This window comes from Chlorocebus sabaeus, chromosome 17, assembly GCF_047675955.1.
Source record: "Chlorocebus sabaeus isolate Y175 chromosome 17, mChlSab1.0.hap1, whole genome shotgun sequence".
Taxonomy (NCBI): domain Eukaryota; kingdom Metazoa; phylum Chordata; class Mammalia; order Primates; family Cercopithecidae; genus Chlorocebus; species Chlorocebus sabaeus.
The window spans coordinates 67,379,148-67,399,819 of NC_132920.1; the positions used below are offsets into that span (position 1 = coordinate 67,379,148).

The following is a 20,672-nucleotide window of genomic DNA, read 5'->3' on the forward strand; positions in this document are numbered from 1 at the left end:
ACAACATCTCTCCAGGAGAGTTCAAATATTTAGATGAAATTCTGGAAAGCCTCTATATATCTGTCAAGGTCATCTGAAAACTTGCCAAGATCCCCCTTAATTTGTTTTACATCCTGTAAGAAAATGGGGAATAGGACCTTACTGGGGCCAAATTTGCCAAGCATCTGTTGGAGGAGCAAGAGTGAGAATAGGGCTTGTTTAGGGCAAGGATTTCTAGGAGGGGGCATGTGAGAGGCTGAAGCTGCTCAAGAAGGTCAAAGTGGATCTGGAACTGGCTCCACTTCCAGGGGTGCCTCTGTTACTTCTACCTTTAGTTCCCTGTGCTTGCGCCTTGCAGCCTTACCTGAGATGACAAACAGGAGGGCTTAATCAATCCTACATTGTTGGAAAGGGTCTGGATTGCCTTGCAAAGTATGGAAAATCTGCACATATGGGACTTCAGGCCATGTGTCTTCATATCTACAGAAAAGTTCCAACTGCTTGATGGTATCAAAATGAATGTGTCCTTCCTGGGGCCAATCAAGTCCTTTACAATTTGCCCAAACCTTTGTGCAGAGGGCTATCAGGCATTTTTCCTCCAGAGTCTGAAGGTTGAAGCATCCCTAGTGATTCAGAATATACTCCAGAGGAATGCGAGCTGGGAGTGGTCAAGAGAGCTGGTTGCCCATTCTGAAAGATGGAGAATAGTGCATTCCTCTTTCCTTTCCTTGTTTCAGTGAAAACTCAGGGTGTGATAGAGAGAGAAAGTGAGCATCTTTCCTTTCCCTTTCATCTCTTAGCCCTGAGTCCAGGCAACCTTGGCAGGTGCTGGACATAGGTACAAATGCAGGATGCACCCATGAAACAGGGAAAACCTAGAAAATAGGAATTAACTGCCCTAAACTATGCCTACTTTTTTCTCTGATATCAACAACCTTTGAGTTCCCTAGGCCTGTTTGTACCATGGGGTATGGATTCATTTGATGGGGTGGGGGGTTCAGTTGGCAGTATTTGTCCTTCCCATTTACATTGAGCCTGTTGCTTGGCTTTGGATCCCTCAGACCTGTTTTTTTTTTTTCTTTCTAGGGCCCCAAAATGAAGCTTGAAATCGAGTTTGGGACTGAAAAGATATTTCTGAGGCTGTTTATATTTTTTAGAGTGTCTCAAATGACCCCTGCCTAATTTGCAGTTATCAGCTAGCAGGGGCCATTCCTCCATCAACTTTTCTATTAGAAACAGAGTGATCTAAACTTGTCTTCATGTTTTATTTTATTAGCTCAACCATTATGGAAGACAGTGTGGTGATTCCTCAAGAATCTAGAACCAGAAATATCATTTGACCCTGCAATCCTATTACTGGGTATATACCCATAGAATTATAAATCGTTCTACTGTAAAGACACATAACATGTATGTTTATTGTGGCACTATTCACAATAGCAAAGACTTGGAACCAACCCAAATCCCCATCAATAATAGACTGGATAAAGAAAATGTGGCATATATACACCATGGAATACTATGCAACCATAAAAAAGGATGAACTCATGTCCTTTGCAGGGACATGGTTGAAGCTGGAAATCAGTATTCTCAGCAAACTAACACAAGAACAGTAAACCAAACACCACATGCTCTCACTCATAAGTGAGAGTTGAACAATGAGAATACATGGACACAGGGAGGGGACATCATACACTGGGGCCTGTTGGGGTGAGGGGCTAGGGGAGGGATAACATTAGGAGAAATATTTAATGTAGATGACGAGTTGATGGGTGCAGCAAACCACCATGGCACATGTATACCTACGTAACAAACCTGCACTTTCTGCACATGTATCCCAGAATTTAAAGTATAATAAAAAAAAAAAAAAGAGAGAGAAAGAAAGAAAAGAAAAGAAAAGAAAAGAGAAAAGGAAAAAAAAGAAACAGAGTACTAGGGAGGGGAAGCCCTCTTCCTTGGAAAATGAAAAAAGAGAAAAATAATTTAAGGTACAAAAGGGGAGGGAGATCCTGGGGGAAGAACTTCTTGATCATTGCAAGTGGCTCCCTTTAATCCTGTATCTTTACCCCATGTCAGACTAGGTTGAATTCCTTGGCCAGGGGAAAAAACATTCCGATGTCGCAGCAAGTAAGAAGTGCCCACCCATAGACTTGTTGGAGTCTTGGTTTTCTCCCGCTCCACCTCATCGCTGTTGGGCTCAGCCTTTGCTAGCTGTGGACATGCCCAGGCACCCCAGCTGGGAGCAGAAATGATAAGAGGAGGTGCCCTGAGGCTTGTGTGCCTGTGACTGACAGAGGGAGGAGGCTGAGATGGTGCCTCTAAAACAGTTGGTCAGACTTCCACGTTTGGGGCTGAGCCAAATGTTCATTTTACTTAATAACATTGCCATAGCCAGTAAAAAAAAAAAAACTCCTAACAACATAAAGGAAAAGATGAGAGCCATTTCAAAACATGAGAGAGAAAGAAAAAGTTAAATAAATAAGTCTGAGTGTTTTATCTGCCTCAGTTAAGGTGGTTAAAACTCTGAAGAGAAACAGAGCCCTTAACCTGCAGGTAAAGGAGAGCGGTGGCAGGGTTGTGGAAAAGAGGAAGATCGGACAATTTTGATTTTCACTCACCTTCCAAGATCTTGGACGAGCCCCCATTTGAAATGGGGAAAGTTCTTTTATCCCCCTTGCAGGATATGTGATGGGGGTGTGGCTCACTTCTTTGGACCCCACAGCTCAAACCCCTAGGGGGAGCATGCAGAAGGTCAGGTCATGGGGAGTGTGGACTTTGACCACATCACAGCATATAGAGTTGAGTCTTTACAGCTCTTGAAGCCCCAGTGGCATGTGAAACAGTGTGCTCTTTTAGTTTGGCTGTCTGCAGGCAGCTTATGTAAATCAGCTCAATTAGACCCTCTGCCTTATTGCAAGGGCAGAGGGATTTCTGTATTCTAGGGTTCTTGCCTTAGTGTACCAGGAAAATTGGATCACACGTGGGATTGGAGAAAGAGTGCAAGATTTTATTGAGTGGTGGAAGTCATTTTCAGCAGGTAGATGAGAGCCAGAAGGGAGATGGAGTGGAAAGGTGGTCTTCCCCTGGAATCGAGCTGCTCAGTGGCTGACTCTCCTCTAACCGCTTCTAGCTGAATTCCATGTCATCTGCATCATTTTGCCATTGATGTCCTGCCAGAGTCAGTGTATTCTTCTGTCAGTGTGTTTCTCTCAACATCCAACAAATTATGTGTGTGTGCTTACTGGGGTCTTGGGGTTTTTATGGGCACAGGATCGGGCATGTGGTGGGCCAGGTTGCTTCAAAAACGCAACATTTGGACACAAAAACAGAAATGCCTGTCCTTACCTAGGTCCATGGGCACACGCCCAAGGGTGGAACCCTAGTCACGGACCCCGCACTTCTCTACCCAGCACTTCCCTGCCCGCCTCCCGTATGAGCACAACCTGATTTCGGGTTATACTGTAAGGCTACAGGACTCAAAATAGCATGCTACTGGTATAAAAATATATGACCAATGAAACAGAATAAATAACTCAGAAATAAATAACTCGATAACCCTGACAAATACAAACAATTAAGAAAAGATTCCATAATAAAGGCTGCTGGGAGATCTGGCTAGTCATATGCAGAAAATTGAAACTGAACTCCTTCCTTACACCATATACAAAAAGTAAATATAAAATTCAAAACTATAAAAACCCTAGAAAAAAATCTAAGCAATACCTTTCAGAACATAGGCACAGGCAAAGCTTTCATGATGAAAATGACAAAACCAATTATAACAAAAGCAAAAATTGACAATTGGAATTTAATTAAACTAAAGAACCTCTGAATAGCAAAAGAAAAGAGTGAACAGACAACCTACAGAATGGGAGACAACTATAAAGAGCTTAAATAAATTTACAAGAAAAAAAAATCACTAAAAGTTAGGCAAAAGACAAGAACAGGCAATTCTAAAAGAAAACATATATACTGCAAACACACATATAAAAAAGCCTCAATATCACTGATAATTAGAGAAATGAAAAGAACAAAAAAACAAAAAATCAAAATGAGATATCATCTCGCACAAGTCAGAATGGTGATTATTTTAAAAGTCCAGAAGCAACAGATGCTGGCACAATTGCAGGGAAAAAGGAATACTTTTATATTGTTGGTGGAAGAGTAAATTAGGTCAACCATTTTGGAAGACAATGTAGTAATTTTTCAAGGATCTGGAGACAGACATACCATTTGATTCAGCAATCCCATTACTAGGTATATACTCAAAGGAATATAAATCATTCTATTACAAAGATACATATGTGCATATGTTCATTGTAACACTACTTACAAGAGCATAGATGTGGAATCAACCTAAATGCCTATTAATGATAGACTTGATAAAGAAATCTGAACCATGAAAGAATATGCAGCCATAAAAAGGAACCAGGTTATGTCCTTTGCAGGGACATGGTTGGAGCTAGAAGCCATTATCCTCAGCAAATTAATACAAGAATAGAAAACCAAACATTGGCTGTTCTCACATGTAAGTGGGAGCTGAATAATGAGAATACATTGACACATGGAGAGGAATAACACACACTGGGGCCTGTCAGATCAGGGAGGGAGCATCAGGAAGAGTAGCTTATAAATGCTGGGCTTAATACCCAGGTGATGGGATAATCTGTGCAGCAAACCATGGCACACATTTACCTATATGACAGCCTACACAGTCTGCACATGTACACCTGAACTTAAAAGTTGAAAAAAAAGAAAGAAAATACAGCAAACAACAACAACAAAATATATAAGTGACTATGTGAATAAATAAGTGACACCATACCAAAAACTGAAAAAGAGAAAGCTTAATCCATAGCATGAGTAAGGCTGTCTTAAATAAATGCGAAAGGATGAAGCCCTAAGGAAAATTTTAATTGAAGTGTCTCAATAAATTTTAAATAATTCATGTAGAAAAGCATAAAGAAAAGCAGCAATTGAAAATACTTGCTCAAGGATGATAAAGTGTGCCTGTTGTTATGGGATTATTTTCAATGTGTATCTCAAATTCTGCCATAGTCCAGATCCTCTGAGCAAAGGCAATTATAATGAAGACTGATTGCACAGAGAAACATTCCAGGATAGTACTGATTAAGACATTATCTTGCTCCCTAATGCAACTTCAGTTTTCTCTATGTATTGTTTGCAAAGGGCATTTGTCGACTTTAAAAAAAAATGAAATGACACCAAGGAATTGGGGAAGAAAAGACACAAGTTTTTAATAGATACTCTATGGTGTGAGGAAACAAGTTTGCCCACACTTAAAGAGATTTCCTTCCATATTGAGTTTACAAGTCATAAATTGACAATGGTCACAATCTTCTGGGCTATGTAATTTTACATGGAACTTCTCAGAAGTTATGTATAACAGTAAAAAAAAGTGTTAATTCAAAATTAAGAATCATTGTATACATGTATCAGAAGGGAAAATAATTGTCATGGAAAAGGTGATGATAAGATAGAGATATATGTTCTTCTCTGGTTGAATAAAAAATAATGTGAAATAAAGAAGACCAAAGGACAGTGTAGAGTTCCTAGACGCCAGTAATTGCTGCTTCAAAAAGAGAAAGAATAAGATAGTATAACTTTCAAAATAGAATTCTGGATAACAATAAAACCCCAGTTATTTGAATGAGTGAATAGAAAAGGAGATAATGTTGATCCAGACTCTAGACTCACTGTACTTATAAAAATGAGCAGTATTCAGCTGACTATTTCACAAGGGAGAAAGCATTCACAAGGATAGTTTATGTAAGAAGCACCAAGTTTAACATAAGAAACATCTGGACATAGTGGAGCAGAATACTTAATACTTGTTTACGATGAAGGATTTCAGAGGGTAATATGGTTTGGCTGTGTCCCTAGCTAAATACCATCTTGAATTCCCATGTGTTTTGGGAGGTATCCATTAGGAAGTAATTGAATTGTGGAGGCAGGTCTTCCTTTCCTATGCTGTTCTTGTGATAGTGAATAAGTCTTATGAGATCTGATGGTTTTAAAAAGGAAAGTTTGCCTGAACAAGCTCTCTTTTTGCCTGGGGCCATCCATGTAGGACATGACTTGCTATTCCTTGCTCTCTGCCATGATTGCAAGGTCTCCCCAGTCACATGGAACCATCAGTCCAATTAAGCGTCTTTCTTCTGTAAATCTCCCAGTCTCTGGTATGTCTTTATAAGCAGCATGAAAACAGACTAATACAGTAAATTGGTACCGGTAAAGTGGGATATTACTGACAAGATACCCAGAAATGTGAAAGTGACTTTGGAACTGGGTGACAGGAAGATGTTAGAACAATTTGGAGAACTCAGAAGAAGACAGGAAAATGTGGGAAAGTTTGGATCTTTCTAGAGACTTGTTGAATGGTATTAGCCAAAATGCTGAAAATAATATGAACAATAAAATCCAGGCTGAGGTGGTCTTGGATGGAGTTGAGGAACTTGTTGAGAACTAGAGCAATGGTGACTCTTGTTATGTTTTAGCAAAGAGACTTGTGGCATGTTGTCCTGGTCCCATAAATGTGTAAAACTTTGAACTTGAGGGAGATGGGGTAGGGTATCTGGCAAAAGAAATTTCTAAGCAGCAAAGCATTCCACAGGTGACTTGGGTGCTATTAAAGGCATTCAGTTTTAAAAGAGAAGCAGCATAAAAGTTCAGAAAATTTGTAGGATGACAATGTGAAAAAAAGAAAATCCCATTTGCTAAGAAGAAATTCAAATGGCCTGCAAAAATGTGCCTAAGTAATGAAGCTAAATGTTAATCACCAAGACAATGGGGAAAATGTCTCCAGGGCATGTCAGAGATCTTTACAGCAACCCTTCCCATCACAGGTCTGGAGGTTTAGGAGGAAAAAAAATGGTTTCATGAGCTGAGGGTCCCTGTGCTGTGTGCAGCCTGGGGACTTGGTTCCCTGCATCCCAGTCACTCTAACCAGGGTTTAAAGGGGCCAACATAGAGCTTGGACCATGCTACAAAGGGTACAAGTCCCAAGCCTTGGCAATTTCCATGTGGTGTTGAGCCTGCAAGTGTACAGAAGTCAAGAACTGGGGTTTGGGAACCTCCACCTAGATTTCAGAGGATGTATGGAAACACCTGGATACTCAGGCAGAGGTTTGCTGCAGGGGGAAGGGCCCTCATGGAGAACCTCTGCTAGTGCAGTGTGAAAGGGAAATGTGGTCAGAGCCCTCACACAGTGTCCCTACTGGAGCACCTCCTAGTGGAGCTGTGGAAAGAGAACCAACCCCTTTCCTCCAGACCCCAGAATAGTAGATCCACTTATAGTTTGCACCACGTGCCTGGAAAAGCCATAGACACTCAACGTCAGCCTGTGAAAGAAGCCAGGAGTGAGGCTATACCCTGCAAAGTCACAGGGGTGTAGCTGCCCAAGGCTGTGGGAGCCCACATCTTGCATCAGTGTGAGCTGAACATGAGTCATGGAGTCAGAGGAGATCATTTTGGAGCTTTAAGATTTGACTGTTTTGCTGGATTTCAGACTTGCATGGGGCCTGAGGCCCCTTTGTCTTGGCCAATTTCTCCCATTTGGAATGGCTGTACTTACCCAATGCCTGTACCCCTACTGGGTCTGGGAAGTAACTAATTTACTTTTTATTTTACAGGCTCATATGCAGAAGGGACTTGCCTTGTCTTGATGAGACTTTGGACTGTGGTCTTTTGAGTTAATGCTGAAATGAGTTAAGACATTAGGGTACTTTAGGGAAGGCATGATTGGTTTTTAAATGTAAGGACATGAGATTTGGGAGGGGCCAGAGTTGGAATTATATGGTTTGTCTGTGACCCCACTGAAATCTCATCTTGTATTCCCATGTGTTGTTGGAGGGACCTGGTAGGAGGTGATTGAACCATGGGGGGCAGTGTTTTCCCTTGCTGTTCTTGCGATGGCAAATAAGTCTCATAAGATTTAATGTTTTATAAAAGGGAGTTTCTCTGCACAAGTTGCCTTTTTTGCATGCTGCCATCCATGTAAGACACGACTTGCTCCTCCTTGCCTTCCACCGTGATTGGGAGGCCTCCCCAGCCATGTGGAACTGTGAGTCCAATTAAACCTCTATCTTTTGTAAATTGCCCAGTCTCAGATATGTCTTTATTAGAAGCATGAAAGACTAATACAGAGGGTAACAGAGCAAGTACAGAAGTAGGGGTGGGAGAAGAAAGAGTTAACAATTTAAAAATGGGAGTAAACAAAAGTATTGGAGAAAAGATGGATTTGAATGTACAAAATTAGCAGAGGATAACACACATATACAAATATGGAGAGACTCACCCTCCAAAAAAATGACAGAAGCTCATGCAGTCCTGAAGAGATCAACTTGTTGAATTTTCCTCTTACCATTTTAATGGAAAAGATTAGTTTATTTATTGACTACTCAAGATAAGATATAATAATAATCTTTGAGTATAACTTCAAGGATTTGGAATACTGCTGGGAAAAGTCATAAATTCAATTAAAATATTATACACTTATTAAAATAACTAATATAGTTTATAAATGCATTTAAAATATGTAATTAAATGAGTATTTAAAATTTGAAAAGAAACTAGAAATATACAGGTAGTAGGAGTATAAATTTATACAATCACTTGGAAAACAAATTTGCTAAAACTTACTAAACCACCACATAGACATATCCTGTGACCGAGCATTTGCACTCCTTGGCATTTATCAAAAATGATTACAAATGTTCAATGAAAGACTAAATAAATGTCTAAATAAATCAAATAATACTCAAAGGTTTAATTTAAACTCTCAATAGCTCTGATGTGGCTGGAAAGATTCCTTAGAGTATATATATTTAGATATATGTTATATATGTACAATTTATATATATAAATAATTTATATATAATTTATATATTATTATATATTTATATAGTATTATATAATAATACTATAAAAATAGATACAAAGATCTTTTGAGGTAAAACATTAATTGTACAAATTACATACAATTAATATAACATAATTCATATGTAAATAGTTGGTAGACAATTTCTGACATAAATTCTAAACTTACAAAACATTAAATTATTATATTTTGAAAGTCTATGTTTCAAAAACATCAAACACACTAAATTTGAAAAGAAAATTACAAATTGTTGGCTGAGTGCGGTGGCTCACGCCTGTAATCCCAGCACTTTGGGAGGCTGAGGTGGGGGATCACGAGGTCAGGAGATCAAGACCATCCTGGCTAACACAGTGAAACCCTGTCTTTACTAAAAATACAAAAAAAATAGCCAGGTGAGGTGGCGGGCGCCTGTAGTCCCAGCTACTCAGGAGGCTGAGGCAGGAGAATGGCCTGAACCTGGGAGGCAGAGCTTTCAGTGAGCCAAGATCATGCCACTGCACTCCAGCCTGGGCGACAGAACGAGACTCTATCACAGAAAAAAAAAGAAAAGAAAAGAAAAGAAAATTACAAATTGTAAATGATAGATACATATAGTGTAGTTTGTTTTAATATATTTGATATATTAAATTGTTACAAAAAGCTTAATAATGTGGTAATAAATATTTTAAGGTAGAAAATTTGTATACATCTAATTCTCCCATATATAGGAAATATATATATATATGAGACAGCTAACAAAAGAAATACAAGTGTCCCAAATTATTCAATGATTATGGTAATCAAAAATGTGAAATTAAACAATCACATTTAATCTTGGAAAGTTTTAACAACCAAATTGAGTAATTGAGGCATGAGGCTCAAATCATTGAGGTTTATTGACCCAGTCTGAGGGCACACCCAGAAAATGTGTGGATCACAGGAGCATCTGGGTTTTTTTTTTTTCCAAAGAGGCTCTTAGGAGATGCAGTATTTATACGTTTTCTTTAAAAAGGGGTGGAGAGGGGCAACAGTGAGACAAATGCCCAATACACAGTCTTCCTCAATTACTTCAGACCAATTCTCATTCCCAAAACCCATGTACCCATTCACACCAAGAAAATATTAATATAGCAACATGGAAAAACAAGTGTCCTCCTCTGCCTGGTGTGTGGTCACACATATTGGCACCCAGCTTGTAGCCTTTTCTATTAAGTACTCCAATTCTTCTTTACAAAAACAGTTAGCTACCTGATTGATCTATGAACCACATTGGGGTACTCGGAAGGTAACTGTGCCAGTAAGAAAACTCAAACTCAACTTAACTAGTGACTAAATTGACTCAATATTTCATGTTAATATATATAAGAGAGAAAGAGTACCTATTAAATTAATATTTAACTTAGTCTTGACTCTTCTATACAAAATATCCAGCATTCAGTCAAAAATTCTGAAACAATCCAAGAAAGCAAGGAGACAAAAAGATAAATTGTCTACAGAATCATAACTAAAAACCCCAGAAGTGAGAAATTTCATACACAGAGTTTAAAATAATTGTGATTAATATATTACACTATCTAGTCAATATTTGACAGTTATATAATGTTAATAGACCTATGTATTTGTCGTCAAAATCAAGATGTCAAATGTTACCAGCAAGTAGTAAACATTTCTCAAGATGTCTTATAGTCAATATCCTTTCAATGTTCACCATTGCTGACATATCACCAAAGATATATTTTATGCAATGTATATAAATAGGTGTGCATATTATGCATTACTTTTTATCTAGGTCTTTTTACTTAGCCAATATTGGTGACATTAGTTCTGGTTGTTGCATTTAGCTGTAGTCTACCCTTTTTTCTTTTTTATTTGGAAAGAAGAGGATAGACATGAAAGAGGAGAGAGAATGGCAAGTCATAGAAACTTTTAAGGCTGCTATCACATAAGTAGGTGGTATCATTAATCCTAATTGAAAATGTAGGGCAAGGAAGGGCTAGCAATTCATAGAATCAGTGAAAAATGAGGTCTAATCTGAGGTGCCTATAATACACACAAGTACAGATTCAAAATCTATTAAATGAAATTATTAGAGGCAAATGTGTTTTGAAATTCAGGCTTTAAAAAAAGTTGGGGAGGCACAAAATAAGATTCACTTTTACTTTTTATTTCTTTAAAGCTTTTACAACACTGGGAAAGAGATTCTGAAAATGAAGTATTTTCACTAAACAGACCAAATGACAAGAGCTCAATATATGTGAGTGCTAGAAGTAGATATTTTTCAGTTTCTAACATTCAATAATAAATAAAGGCAATAAAATAAGAATGTTCAGATTAACTATAAGAAATTAAAAATCAAAAATAGTTTAGGGTGGGGCCCTCATGAGCCTGCATTTCTATTAAGGGATTTGAGAAGGAGAAATTAGAAAAGATGAATTTTAATTTTAACAGTGAGCCCATGAATCTGATTATGTTTAAAAATTAGAAAAAAAAATGAAACAAAATGGTTGTGTTAGAATTATTTAGCAAAAAAGAACTAATAGGATGTGTGTGTGTGTGTGTGTGCGTGTTGCGTGTACAATGTGTGCCTGTGTGTGTGGTATGTTTGTGTACCGTGTCATAGACATCATAAGCCATCTCAGTCAAGGAGGTACAGTAGATATAACCATGGTTCCAAAAAGTATAATTCCTTATTTTTGTAGTGTCATTGGCTTAGGCCATCAATCTTAGCTACTGGCTTAGGCCAGAAGTTTGAGACCAACTTGGACAACACAACACAGCTACATCCCATCCATTACAAACATTGTTTTAATTAGCCCGGTGTGGTGGTGCGTGTCTGTAGTTCCAGCTACTTGGGAGGTAGAGGCCCAAGGATCTCTTGAGCCCAGGAGTTTGAGACCACAGTGAGCTATTGTCATGCCACTGTACCCTACCTCTTGATGACAGAGCAAAACATCTTTAAAAAAATAAAACAATAATAATATTTTATTCTTCCTGTATCTTTTGGTGTTTAGATACATTTTTATATATATAAATACTTACTGTTGTGTTACGGTTGCTTGTAGCTTGGGAGAAATAGCAAAATCATATAGCCTAGGTGTGTAGTAGCCTATACCATCTGGTTTGTGTATGTACACTCTATGATGTCTACATAACAATTAAATCACCTAACCATACATTTCTCAGAACGTATCTCTATCATAAAGTGACACAATGTATATACAAATATTTATTTTAAGGATTGACTAATAGAATTATGGACTTTGGCAAGTCCAAAATCTGCAGCTGAAGTCTCATGGCCATCTGCTGGAGAATTCCCTCTGCTGAGGGATTTTATCTTGCTAGAGGAAGGTCAGTCTGTTGTTATATTCAGACCTTCAACTGATTGGATGTGACCCACTTGCATTATAGAGGGTAATCCGCTTTACTCAAAATTCACCAATTTAAATGTTAATCTCATCCAAAAACACCATCAAAAAAACATCTAGAATAATGTATGGCCACAGAACTGAATATGATGTCCCAGTCAAGTTAATACATAAAATTAACCATACCAATGATTAAATTGTCAAAGTTTAGAAAATGTAAATGAGATAAAGACTAAAACTCTTCAACTGATTTTTTATGGTCTTTTTATTTATGGATTATATGCACTGATTTACATACAAATAAACACAAACAAATCTTATTTGCTTCTGATCCACCATGACACCTTCTTAGCCCCTTTTTCTTCTTCTCTAAGGTTCTCATATTCTCTTAGCCTTCATTAAATTTTACATCTCTATCATTTTTTAGTTTAGTTAATTGCATTCTGAATCACCCAGGGAGAGCATTTGAATTCTGCCTCTCATAACTGATAAGTTGTTAAGTTGTAGAAATTCTTCCACCATGTTATTTATATTTACAGAAATTTATTTATATTCTACTATTCATTTCCAATTGTCATTAATTATTTCCCTGCAGGCCCTTAATACTAACGATCTAGAGTATAAAAGTAGAATAACAAACAAGTTTATAACCTACCTTCTCTCCTATTTGCAATCTTTTTTTTTTAAAATAGGTCCTGGATTAATTTTTTGTAATGAATGCTGCTTCCCTGACAAGTAAATTTGTACCTCTCTTTGTTACTTAAAGTACAAGCTACTTTGGCAACAGTTAGGAATCTCTAAGATTTTACCTTAAGAAATCTGTAACTCTGTATACAATATAGTTTGTTACTATGTTAATCAATTATTGTTTTGAAATACTTTTTTAACATTAATCTTATATCTTGTTATTACTGACACTGTCTCTTAGTTTAGGTTATCTGTAGATTCCTTTGGATTTGCTTAAAAGAAACTAATAATTTGTTAATAAATTTTACTTAGATTTTCCAACTTTTTGGCTAGTTTTTATCATTTTGGATATAAGACAAGTTTGAAGGTATCAAATAAAATATTTACTGGGAATGAAATTTTGCATGTTTGCTTTGTGTCCCATTTTAGTGGGCTTATATGTACATATGTAGCATTAATTATATAAATTTTTGATAGCTATTCAATGAGATTGAGACATATCTATTGTTTATAGCTTTGAATTTTTCATAATAAATGAATATTAAATTATATAGAATGTTTTTTCTTTCTTTTTGGATATAAATATTTTTTTATAATTTGATGTTAGATATTTTCCTATTCTCAACCAAATTTTATTGATCTTAATGTGTTAATATTTTATACATCTGTCTTTGATTTTTGTAAATTAGCTAAATTTTTCTGCATTTGTGGTGAGAAACAAGACTGAGTTCCTCAAGTGTTGATGTGATTTGTTATATTTTTACTTAATATACTTAACTTCAAAATAGGCAAAATGTTCACATAATTTATATGTCATAAAATGGTGCACTTTACCTTGACCTACTCATCATGTACCACTGTCTCACATTTCTTGTGTATTTTTTCAAAGTTTGTCTTTATTACTTGTACTATCAATAATGATGTGCATTCTCTTACCTCCCTTTTACACAAATGATAGAAACTATGCACATTTTTCTGAAATTTGACTTTTTCCACATTACACTATAACTTGGAGGTCTTTCTATATCTGTATATTGAAAACACTCTCATTCTTTTATTTAAGGGCCAAATTTATTACTCATTCTTTTACTTATTATTTTAGAATTATTATAGAATCTCATGCAGTTGCAGAGAATAAAACAGAGACCTCACACACTCTTTACTCAGTTTATTAAAATGTTACCATTTTGCACATGAAAGTACAATAATATTGCAAATGGGAAACTACACTGATACAATCCCTGAAGTCTATACAGATTTCACTAATTTTACATACACTCATTTATGTGTTTGTTTATTTAGTTCTTTACAATTTATAACATGTGAGACCACTATTATAGACAATATACCAAACTGCTGAGAAGTCTACTTTATTTGACATGTTGTAACCATTTCTTCATTCTTTTGATTGTTTTCATGGCATATGTTTTTTTTTTTTTCCATTTTTTTACTTTTATTCTCCCTATATCATTTTATTAAACATGAGTGTCTTAATGACAACACATGCTTGAGATAAGCTTTTACCTGCTCTGCCAACATCTGTCTTTTAATTGATGTATTTGGACCATTCACATTTGTATAGTTACTGATATGTTAGGGTTTAAGTTACTCATTTTATTTTATTTTTTCTCTTTGTTATCTACAACCTTTTTTTTTTTTTTTTTTTTTTTTTTTTTTTTTTCCTGAGATGGAGTCTTACTCTGTTGCCCAGGCAGGAGTGCAGTGGTGTGATATCAGCTCACTGCAACCTCCACTTCCTGGGTTCAAGTGATTCTCTTGCCTCAGTCTCCTGAGTAGCTGGGATTACAGGTGTACATCACCACATCCAGTTACTTTTTGTATTTTTAGTAGACATGGGGTTAATTTATGCTTTCTTTTTCTAAATTTCCTGTGTGTTACTTGAACTTTTTTCTTTTTTTTTTTGTTTTAGAATTCTAATTTAATTAATCCCACCCAAAAAAACTTGTTTAAGTAATAGATTGTGGAACAAATGATATGCTGGGAATTCCAAGGCTAAATTATAGAAAGAGGAATGAGGAATGCTTCCAAGAGGAATGCTTACTCTAGGGGAAATTCATTGCTGGTAAAAATAAAAATTGATACAGCCACTTAAGATAAACAAGTTTTTTATTATACAACCAGAAAATTTAGAGATATTTGTTCAAGATAAGTAAAAGCACTCTTCCACAAGAAGACAAAAGATACTGACATTAATAGCAGTATTATTCACAATAATAAACAAACTGAAGCAAAACAAATAACATGATTTGTTTCTATGTCTCCACCCAGTTCTAATCTTGAATTGTAATGTTGTAATCCTCATATGTTGTGGAAGAAAGCTGATGAGAGGTGGTTGATTCATGAGGGCTTTTTCCCCCATGTTGTTCTTGTAATATAAGTTCTCATGAGATCTGAGGGTTTTAGAAGTATCTGTCATTTACCCTGATAGCACTCATTCTCTCTCCTTATGCCCTGTGAAGAGGTGCCTTCTACCATGACTTTAAGTTTCCTGAGGCCTCTCCAGCCATGCAGAACTGATTGTCAATTAAATCTCTTTTCTTCATAAAATACTCAGTCTCAAGTATTTCTTCATAAGTTACCCAGTCTCAGGTATTTCTTCACAGTAGTGTGAAAATGGACTAATACAGTAAATTGGTACCGAGGGAGTGGGGTGCTGCTGTAAGGATACCCAAAATTGTGGCAATGACTTTGGAAGTGGGTAATAGGCAGAGGTTTGAACAGTTTGGAGGGCTCAGGAGAAGACAGAAAAATATAGAAAAGTTTGGAACTTCTTAGAGACTTGGAATGTTCCAGTGACAGAGAGATATGGGAAAGCTTGGAACTTCCTAAATTCTTGCTGAATGGCTTTGACCAAAATTCTGATAATGATGTGGACAATTAAGTCCAGGTTGAGATTGTCTCAGATGGAGATGAAGAACTTGTAAGAACTATAATAAAGGTGATTCTTTATATGTTTTAGCAAAGAGAATGGTGGCATTTAACCCCTGACTAGAGGCAGTAGGGACAATGACTATAGTCATAGTGATAGTGTCAGTCATAGAGGCGGTAGTCACAGAGGCAGTAGGAACAATGGCTAGAGATCTGTAGAACTTCGAACTTGAAAGAGATGATTTAGGGTATCTGACAGAAGAAATTTCTGGGTGGCAAAGCATTTGAAGGGAAGCGGAGCATAAAAGTTTGAAAGATTTGCAGTCTGATGATGCAATAGAAAAAAAAAAAATCCATTTTCTGAGTTGAAATTCAAACCAGCTGCAAAAATTTACATAAGTAATAAGGAGCCAAATGTTAATCACCAAGGCAATTGGATAAATGTCTCCACGGTATGTAAGAGACCATTGTGGCAGCCCCTCTCCTCATAGGCCTGGAATCATAGGAGGAAAAAAATGGAATTGGTGCTCTGCATTCCAGATACTCCAGCCATGGCTAAAACCAAAGGTACAGCACAGGACATTGCATTGAAGGGGCATGCCTCAAGCCTTAGCAGATTCTACTTGGTATCAGTCCTGCCTGTGGGTGTGCAGAAGACAAGAATTGAAGTTTGGGAAGCTCCTCCTAGATTTCAGAGGATGTAGGGGAAAGCCTGTATGTCCAGGAAGAAGTTTGCTGCAGGGTGGTGCCTTCATGGAGAACAACTGTCAGGGCAGTGTGGAAGGGAAATGTGGGGTCCAAGCCTCCACAAAACATCCCCACTGGGGCACTACCTAGTGATGCTCTGAGAAGAGAGTCATTGTCCTCCAGATCCCAGAATGATAAATCAGTTGACAACTTCTACCATGCACCTGGAAAAGCTGCAGACCCTAAATACCAGCCAATCAGCCAGGAGTGGGGCAGTACCCTGCAAAGTCAGAGGGGTGAAGCTGCCCAAGGCTATGGGAGCCCACATCTTGCATCAGTGTGACCTCATTGTGAAAAATGAAATCAAAAGAGATCATTTTGGAACTTTAAGGTTTAAGGACTGTTCTATTAGATTTTAGACTTGCCTGGGGCTTATAGCCCCTTTGTTTTGACCAATTTATCCCAATTGGAACAGGTGTATTTACCCAATGCCTATACCCCCATTGTATCTAGGAAGTAACTAACTTGCTTTTGATTTTACTGTCTCATAGGTGAAAAGGACTTGCATGGTCTTAGATGAGATTTTGGACGTGGACTTTTGGGATAATGCTGGAATGAGCTAAGAATTTTGAGGGACTGCTGGAAAGAAACGATTGTGTTTTGAAACATGAGGACACGAGATTTGGGAGGGGCCAGAGGCAGAATGATATGGTTTGGCTCTGTGTGCCCACCCAAATCTCATCTTGTATTATAATCTCATAATCCCCATGATGTCAGTAGAGGGACTTGGTGGGAGATAATTGAATCATGCTGTTCTTGTGATAGTGAGTGAGTCCTTACAAAATCTGATGGTTTTATAAGTATCTGGCATTTCCCTTGCTAGCACTAATTCTCTCTCCTGCTTCCTTAAGAGATGCCTTCAATCATGATTGTAAGATTCCTCTGCTTTCACAACTAACATCAGCTTTTTTTTTTTTTTTTTTTTTTTTTTACAAACCAGTACCATCTATTCTCCGGTTTTCTCTGCGTGTATTTTAAAATGGTCTTGTGAACCCACCAGACCATCCACCTCACAGGCAAGTCTGCCTCTTTGCTTTCACGTCACAGGCCATGTGACTTCTTAACAACACACTAACTAGAACATCAGCTCTACCAGCTCCTTGTGACTTACCATACGCTTTTATTTAATGCTATGCCCCAGGGCTGAGTTTTCCCGTGGCTTTTGAAGCAGTGTGTTCCCATCATAGGATCTCACACTGGTCCTTTAAATATCCCACTTACTTTCCTTTATGAGTTATGAGTTAGCTCCCTTTTTGGAGGAGGAGAAACTGTTTATTTTCCATTTGCAAGTTCTTCTCCCAAGTCCAAAGTCCTCTGGAGGTTACTTCTTTATGTCAAGAGGGCAAATATTCTGATTGATTTAAAGAACACAGGATACAAGATTATAAGAAAAGATATAAACATTTTGTTGCTAAAATGCTCCTTGCAAGAGTCACTATAAGATCATGGAGACAAAAATATAGTCTGGCCCAAGGCCTCAAGCACAAGAGACCCATAGGACAGAGATGAAGTGTGGGTCCCTGCCTAGCAGATTACCATATCAGAGATGAAAGTAAGGTGTGGTGTAAACAGTAAGACCAGTTTGTTCTAGAATCCCATTTGGTAAGGAATGTTATAAAGGAAAGAGATTTTATGTGACAAAGCATCCCATATATTAAATCCTTGCTCTAAAGTAAAATGACTGGTTGTTTGGAAAAAGGGATATTTAGGATAAGTCAGAAAGTCAAAGCATGTCATAGATGATCTGTGTAAATCAAAAAGCATTCACGAAAGGAAATTTATTAACAGTGTACAGTTTTAAAGGGTATTAGGTCTACTAAATGCTTTAATGTCATGGATTGCTACTATGATCCTTAACTGTACAACTTGCTTGCTTTAAAGATAGGTAAGGGCTGGAAACATACAGAATTAGACATGCCTCCTTGCTATGCTAGAAAAGGTCAGGCCTTACCTGTGCTTCTGTTGGGTGTCCTAGGCTCTAGACCTAGTACCTAATTAGAATCACTTATTTACCAAATTTTTCATCAAAAGTAATAGTTGCTAAAAGTTAATAGTATAACATGTACTCAAGACTACTGGAAAAACAGTTTTACATGCAAGGTATGTAAGGAAACAAGAATGTGCTTTTAGTAAAACAATATAAAAAGGCAGGAAATGTGAACTATTTTGCCTAGTTTAGAGGTTTAAAGGATTGTTTTAAGTTATATAGGATAAAGCTGAACATTTAAGAAAGTTGTGGAAGGTTCACGAAAGATTAACATTGTAAAAGAAATTCTGTGTGTGAACATATCAACTATAAAGAAGTATTATTCAGTTTTCTTCATAAATATAATATTTGAATGAAAGCACAACAGAGTTTTATTAAAGCAGGGGTGGCCAATCTTTTGGCTCCCTGCGCCACATTGAAAGAAGAAACATTGTCTTTGGCCACACACACACAAAACTGCTAACACTAAAAATAGCTGATGAGCTAAAAAAAAAAAAAGGCCCCTCCAAAATTATAATATTTTTAAAAAGTTTATGAATTTGTGCTGGTTCACATTCAAAGATGTCTTGGGCCACACACAGTAAACAGGCCATGGGTTGGATAAGCTTGTATTAAAGCATTGAAATTTTCATTTAAAAAAATTGTAAAAAAAAAAAAAATAAAACGTTTATGAAAATCTTACTTTATGGTCAAACTAATTAAGATTTGATATATTTGTCTATAATATTTTATCAAGAATTAGGTTTGACATCAATAGTACACTAATGCAGAGGTAAAATCTGGCCTTTTTTGGACCATATTTGTATAAATGTGTTTTTGGCATATGTTAACAATTATAATTGTTACGTTAAATTACTGTGTGCCACAGAGGTAAGAAATTTCTTTGTTAATTATACCTTTAATTGTGGCCACCCTAAGATTTTTTGTCATCCACAGACAATTATTGTTTCATGTTAATCCTCTTTAAAAGGAAGTTTTACAATCTAAAGGACTCTAACAGGTGCTCTTAAATGCACATGTCTGATAACTTTAGATGTTGTGACATTAGAAAAGAGGAAAATCTTTCAGGGCTCCCATGGAGAGCTGAAATGTTTATGAATTCAAGCAAAACCATAGTTAACTGCATGGACTGAACCTATGACTAAAATAATCCTTTTATGACTCTGCCTAAAATGTTGCTAATTCTTCATTTTTTTAAAGTGAAGAAAACTTTTGAGCTTTTTACAGCTTTCAACAATTGAGTAAAGTATAATCCTATAAATAAAATTTGGAGTGTATTTCTCTCTATCTGATTTCTCCAGAATTTGGAAACTATTTTTGAGTATTCTTAACTTATGGCAATATATTTATTTGCATAAATGTGACAAGAATCTGTTTTCTGTGCTCACTTTGGCAGCACACATACTAAAATTGGAAGGATACAGAGATAAACATGGTCCCTGCACAAGGATGACATGCAAATTCATGAAGCATTCCATATATTTTTTTTTTAAATGAATGTTTTCTTTTGCAAAGGGACACAATTGGAGAAACTGGTTATTTTACCAAGGCTTTGACTGGAATGGCATGCTTTCTTTTAAGAAATAAAATTTGACTTATAGAGCCAAAGAAAGCCTTTTGGGGAAACTGACATCATACCTTGTCTATACAGTCCTTGTACACAGTTCCTTACTTGTGGTAAATGAAGAATGTAATTTTGTTTTTCTTTTTCATTTTTATTTTTTGAGACTGGGTCTGGGCAATAGAATGTAACTTTCTAACAAACTGAGGAGCCCCATGTTATCTTGGGACCTCAGGTGGAGAAGAATTTATCCAACTCACAAAGGAATGTAATGACACAAATCAACCATGACTGGGCTTAAGGTTTTAAGAAGTCTTTTCTGAGATAGAACAAAGTTCCTTTAAAGCCAATATAAAAAAGATCTTATGTGGCAAATAATTATTCATGTTGTACTTTATGCAAATAATCCAATCCACATACATATGATGAGAGAGAGAAAGAGAGAGAGAGAGAGACAGTGTGTGAGACAGAGCATGCAAGCAAGCTAATACTTACATGCAACCCATATGAGTCACTTTAACTTTTGACTTGGAGTCTCAATCTGGTTGTATTGCTTTACCATTCAGAGTCCTCAGGTTG

The 20,672-nt window shown here is 36.7% G+C and overlaps 1 non-coding gene across 1 annotated transcript; it reads left to right on the plus strand.

Moving 5' to 3' along the window:
* The first annotated feature begins 19,912 nt into the window (after window positions 1-19,912).
* Window positions 19,913-20,016, plus strand: LOC119620196 (U6 spliceosomal RNA). The gene has a single exon (XR_005236672.1). It is a non-coding gene; the product is annotated as a U6 spliceosomal RNA (small nuclear RNA).
* The last annotated feature ends 656 nt before the right edge of the window (window positions 20,017-20,672 follow it).